This window comes from Heliangelus exortis, chromosome 14 (assembly GCF_036169615.1).
Source record: "Heliangelus exortis chromosome 14, bHelExo1.hap1, whole genome shotgun sequence".
In the NCBI taxonomy this organism is placed as follows: Eukaryota; Metazoa; Chordata; class Aves; order Apodiformes; family Trochilidae; genus Heliangelus; species Heliangelus exortis.
The window spans coordinates 13,165,977-13,171,976 of NC_092435.1; positions in this window are offsets into that span (position 1 = coordinate 13,165,977).

Consider the following 6,000-nt stretch of genomic DNA (forward strand, 5'->3'; position numbering starts at 1 on the left):
TCTCTGAATTACATTTCTGTGGGGTGACTTAAAGAGCTGGCTTGAATTTCCAACAGATTTGTGAGAAGTTTCAGCAGTGGAGCCATTCAGAGTGCTTTTGTTGTGCTTTAGTGCCTTTCTTTCTTTTTGTGCTGTAACACAGTAACAGCTCTGAGTTCCTAGGGCCAGAAGTAAAATACAAATAATTTTGTGCCGGTGTCTTCTGTGTTCATCTGTGCTCATGGTGAGTCTGAGGTTGATTAGTCTGAACCTTTCCATTGAAGTTTTGTAATAAGTTTAAATGCAGGTGAGTTTGGGCCCTATTACAACTTGACCTTTGCCCACTTCCCTGGCAGGACAGCAAGTTCTTAGTTTTCTATAATTTACTGGCCACATGTAGTGTATGTGGCAAGTAGTCAGAACACAAAACTATTTAGAAAAGCTAATTTAATTGACTATACTTAGCCAAAAGTTTTCTGAGGTTTGCTGAAAAGAATATTGAATCACATCTACTTCAAATTTGGAAAACAGGGTGCATTTGCCCAGCATGTATCCCAGCTGAGCATAATTTGAATTACTGTCCAGCCAGTCTCCACATTTAAAAGTTAGTCAGACATTAAGGAATATTTTGGAAATTAATCTCTCATGCTTGTCATTTAATACTGCTATCTTCCTAGACCTGCCTTTGCAAACAAGAGGTTTATCTCAGTTATAATAACATGGTGTAATTAAGTGGATGAGTTTATTAATTAGCTTTATAAAACTTGTAAATTAAATGTAATGGTGAGGGGCCTCCCAAGGTCTATCCACACTGGAGCTTGTGGTGTTTTCATAGATCATTCTAACCAGATAAGAGGATGTTAAAAGATTACTGTAATTGATGACTATTTCACTGCTTTCCAATCCAATGGGTTGAGTCATCAGATTTATCTGTGTTAACAGGTGGATTTCATCTTGAATTTCACCCTTTGCTATGAGTTCTCTTAGATTTGGGAAGGCAGTGCTGTGTGGCCCAAGTCTTTAGTCTTCATCAGACTGAATGTATGGTCCAGAAAGTCCCTGCCCTTTTAGAGCACTCTGTTTCTGTGGTGCTGCAAGGAGCCTTCTGCTCTTCCAGTGTTTCATTTTGCTTCTGATAGCATTTTCCTTGGGCTCTATTTGCTGTTGGACAACTTCTGCCTGACCAGGAGTGGGTGGTGAAGCTCTGCTGACTTGTTTCCTAATCCACTAAAACAAGTTCCTTGCCTGAAGAACCATCTGGACTGAACCCCACCCTTTAAGCTCCTGCTTTTCCCTACTTTTACATGGCCATGCAAGAAGATGGGACACCAAAGCACCTCTGGTTTAGGCTTGGCCCTAGGGCTGCCCTCAATCTAACTTATCTACCTGTATAGATTTCTTTGGGTTATTTTCTCCCTTGGGGTGGCCTTAGCTTCACTGAGAAAATGCAATTTCCACGTAGAGAAGTGGCATCAGGACAGCTGGGATCATTACTCCACATGTAGTTAACAACCATGCAGAATTTATGGGAGGCCTCAAGGGAAGAATTTGAAGTTTGATGAGCTCAGAGTGTGATGGGTCTGTGCTGTGTCTTCCCTCTTTATCTCTCTGACTTCCTGCTTTGATTTAAAGTTGATCAACAACTGTCCTGCAGGCACTTTTAACCTTCAGTTGAATTGGAAAATTAGAAAAAAAGGAGGGTATCTTGGGTTATCTACTGCATAGTCCACTTTTTGAGGAGAAAAGCTTCAACTCTCTCTTCCTGCTTCATTTCAGGAGTCACAACTTTTGTTAAATGTGACAACTGTTCCTAGAAGTAATAGTTATTCCTGACTGGTTAGTGGGCATATTATGTTTACCTGTGCCAGAAAGGTCTTGTTCATATCTGGAAATGTCATCGAAAGGACAGTGTGTGACATTGCTGGAAATGGCTTCATAAGGAAAATTGTCTCAATTACTGCCTGGCAACCATAATCCTAGGGGCTGCAGAGAAGTAAGCATTGGCACAGCAAGGCTTCAGACCAGCAGCAGAGGCCAGGGCATATTAATACCAGGCCCCAGAAGCTGGCGTGCAGGCATCCAGATGAGTTTAACCCAAGCACCATCAAAGTGCCATCCAGCACAGGTCTGCTCCCATATTCACAGCTGAGCTCTGTTACTTTTAAAGTGATGGGGTGCTCCATAAACTCTGCCTTTCCTTTTCCAGCTCTGTCTCGGAGAGCTTTTTGTAGTTCTATCAAGAGAGAGAAAGAAAAAGCAACTCTAAGTGTGAAGAAGGCACTTGGTGTGGGTGATGCTGCAGGTTGGGGAGCAGTCACCACATTCCCTGGCTTCAATCCCTCTCCAGGCAGTCACCCCTTGGACTTCCAGCTTTCCTGGTGTTGCAGATTGTGGTTGGGTGAGGGGATGTTGGTGATGTTGTTGTGTGGCTCTGAGCAGTGAATGTTCCTGTAAGGAGCTGCCCACTTCTCCCTACAGAACATTGCCCACACAGTAAGAGCAGCTTGCAGCAAGAACGAGGCAAGTACACAGGTTTTTACTTCAATAAGACAATGTAAAAAAAAAAAAAAAAAAATCACACCAAACATTTATAAGGCTTGCTGGGAGGTAGTTTTAATATGCTCTCTTCTTCTTGATGGGCTTTCATTCTGCTACTGCTTTATGGCTGTGGAAAAAAAAATACGTTTTTGCCTGACCCGTCAGTGCAGCAGCAATGTAGAAAATGATTTAAAGTTTTAATATATATTGGAAATCTAACCATGCAGTCTCTGCTGCAGGAAAGAAATCCAGATAATTCTTCTTGGAAGCTGATCTAAACTTAAACCCACCAATACTGGTATTTTAAACTGGTGTTTCAGGAATAAAGCTGTTAGTAAAAGGCCCTGTGTCTCCAGGCATCATGATTCAAACAACCCCTGTGAAGAGTCCTTTTGCTGGGGCTATCTCTGTCTGGGGTTTGCATTCCCAGGGGGGATGGATCTATGCAGCATGCCATAAGAAATAATTTCATGCACCACTGCAGTCTCTTGAAACTAATTTAACATCCCATTTTGTTGCAGTATTTTTTTTTTTTTGTGGTAACAGGCACAGCTCACAGTCCACCTCACATGCTGGCCACCTTCCTCCTATTTTGTTTGCTTTTTGGTTTCAATCCTTAGCATTTGGCTGTTTATAATAGCAGTGCTGCTAATTAATGAGCTCTAGTCTAAACAGGTAATAATTCTTTTTTTCCAGGTGGTTAATGGGGGCTCCTGCTAGCACCACCAAACACTAGCTGGGAGTAAGTGTTTGTTTACATACATGAAGTTGTCCTCTAGGGTGCTCTAAAAGGAATGCAAACTAACATATTTTCCAGTATCTAACCATAGCCTATTTTACACAGGTTAGTTTTCAAGTAATGCAAAGTAATTCACAGGGTCAATACCCCTGTATTCTTAAATTCTGGGTGCACTTTGTATTTCTTTGTATTCTGTGACTTAGCTAACAGTATCATAGAAGCTATATATCTCTACATTTAATCTTAATTGTTACTCCTGTATTAATTGAGTTGTTGCTACCAATTTTTGCTGGGCCAAAGTTTTTTTTCCTCCTTATCTCAAAATTTTAGATCCTGATTCTTTTTGAGGTCTCACATGTAAATTTTCAGAAGTCTCTGCAGCTGAAGTCCCCTGACTTCTATTCAGATGTGTCCTGCTCATCACTTGGAGATGGATTAAAATGAAGCCTTCAGCAGTAGATGCTTAACTCAGAAACTGGGTTGCTGAAAAACCTTCAGTTAATATCAACCCTGGAGGCTCTTGGGGGGTCCTGAGTGTGGACAAAACTTCCCTCTTCTCCTGGCATGGAGCAGGGGTCTCTCACCAGTGTGCTATTGCTGTGCTGGTGTTCAAGGAGCAGGTTTTCTAAAGGGAATAATCACCAGCTGGACTCTGCATTAAAATACAATGTATTCTACTTTTGGAAAAAATCATGGCCTTAAGTTTTCCATGAATGACTAAATGGGGTTCTCCTCAGGTTACCATAGGAAATGAGGCCTCTTAGCAAGTATTAGAAAATCAAAATCACCTTGGGACACCCTTCAGTAGCCTGGCAAAGGGAACTGGGATGTGGGATGCTGCATAGGTGTTTTTGTGTGTCAGGTATGGCTTGTTCTGGGTTGCCAATGGCCAAGCTGGGGGTCTGGCTTTGTCTGTCTGGGTCTCTGGGCTCCCAAGGCTGCCTTGGCCCTATGATGGTGGTTAAATAACAGCCTGTCCTGCAGACCAGAATTTGCCATATATTAATCTTATCTGAGATGATGTGTATGCTGCAGAAGCTTGTGGGGAGGGATTGTTTCACTTTTTTTCAAAAAAAAAAAGACAACTAATTTACTTCATTTTGACTGGGGTCAATAATATGAGCTGGAAAACAGAGGGAGGAGAAAATACCTTGTAGCTGATCTGTGTGTTACCAGGGTTTTTCAAATCTGTGTGGCCAGTTTCCATCTGCAGTGAATTTTTTTTCCTTTTACAAAACTTCAGTTTAGGCACAGAATATCACTGGAAAAGATCTAGAGATTCATAAACAAATTAGTGGATTTAAGTAATTAGTTGTAGTAATAGGGCCATAACACTTCCCAGAAAGGAAATAGCACAAGGGGAAGGGGGGAAACAAAATAAAGGGAAATATTTAAGAAATCCTACACTGTATGGCTCAGCTGTATTGTCAGTTTAGGTTTTGTTGCCTGGGAAAATGCAAGGTTGTAACTTTCTTAAAGAGTCAGCACGGTGTTATCATGGCTTCATCTTTAAGGGTATTAAGAAATATTTTCTTCCTCAGAGGAGCAGTGGCCAGTTCACTAGTTTTCTCCATCACTAGAGGGCTCAAATCACTTTCAGAGCATTGTGCACTGAGCCAGCTCTGATGCTTAAATGGTTTTCATGTTATAGATGTGCATTTCTGTACAGAGAGGGACAGGCATCTTTCAGTTCTTCACCTGCTGAAGCATTACTGTGCTTCTGACTTGTCTTTCTCTTGCTATTAGAAAGTTCTATAAGCAGCTACATGTGCATGTGGCTGTGTTCTGCCCCATGGCATTGCTGTGTTTATATTTTTTTGAATTTTCTATGATCTGCTTCCATTTCTTGTATTTTGAAGGTTTCTTTGAGTTGCATGATATAAAATATATTTTTTTTTACATAGCAAGATATTTTGGTGTGTTGTGGAACTAAATTAGTAATCTCTTTCAGTTGTGTCACATAAGTTCCTTGCTTGTTTCATATGTGGAGTATTGTTGAGCCAGAGCCAAATTGCTTTTAATATTTTATAATACACTGGCAAGAAAACATGCAGGATTTTGGGTAGCTCTTGCAGGAAAATGAGGATGTGCTGCTAAGCAGAAAGACAGGCTTGCTTTGTTAGGTGGGATGTGGGCCAAAAGTTTGGTTCTGCTTTGAAGTTCATCAAGGTAGGAACAGTATTGCCAAATCAAAGCTGAACTTCAGTCTCTGGCCAAATTTTGAGGTCTCTTCAGCACATGGTGCTGAGCTGTACTTTGTTGAAAATGAGTATGAGGTGCAAAGATCAATCTTTTTCCTTTTTTTCTCCCATAAGTAGCTATCTAGAAAGGTGTTTTCAACGTTTATATGTGGGACCTGGATCTCATTCTTGGCTACACTGTTGGCAAAGGGCATCAAAGTGTGCATCTGGTGACCAAAATGCAAGTTGTGTTCTCTTATGTCAATGATGAACTTGGTGTGAATTTGTAGTTCATTCCCAGTGAGGAATAGAATCCCAGAATCATTTTGATTGAAAAGACCTTTAAGATCATTGACCCAACCATTAACCTAGTACAAAGCCAAGTTCACCACTAATCCATGTCCCTCAGTGCTCTCTAAACTTGGAATGTTTCCAAGTTTGGAGTGACTGCTCTTTGTGGCACTAGCAAATGAAAAGCAAAATCAACAAATTATTTATCATTGCCCTTGCTTTGTTGTCAGCATTTAAGTAGCTAAAGAGCAGCAACCCTCCTGAGCTTGTGTT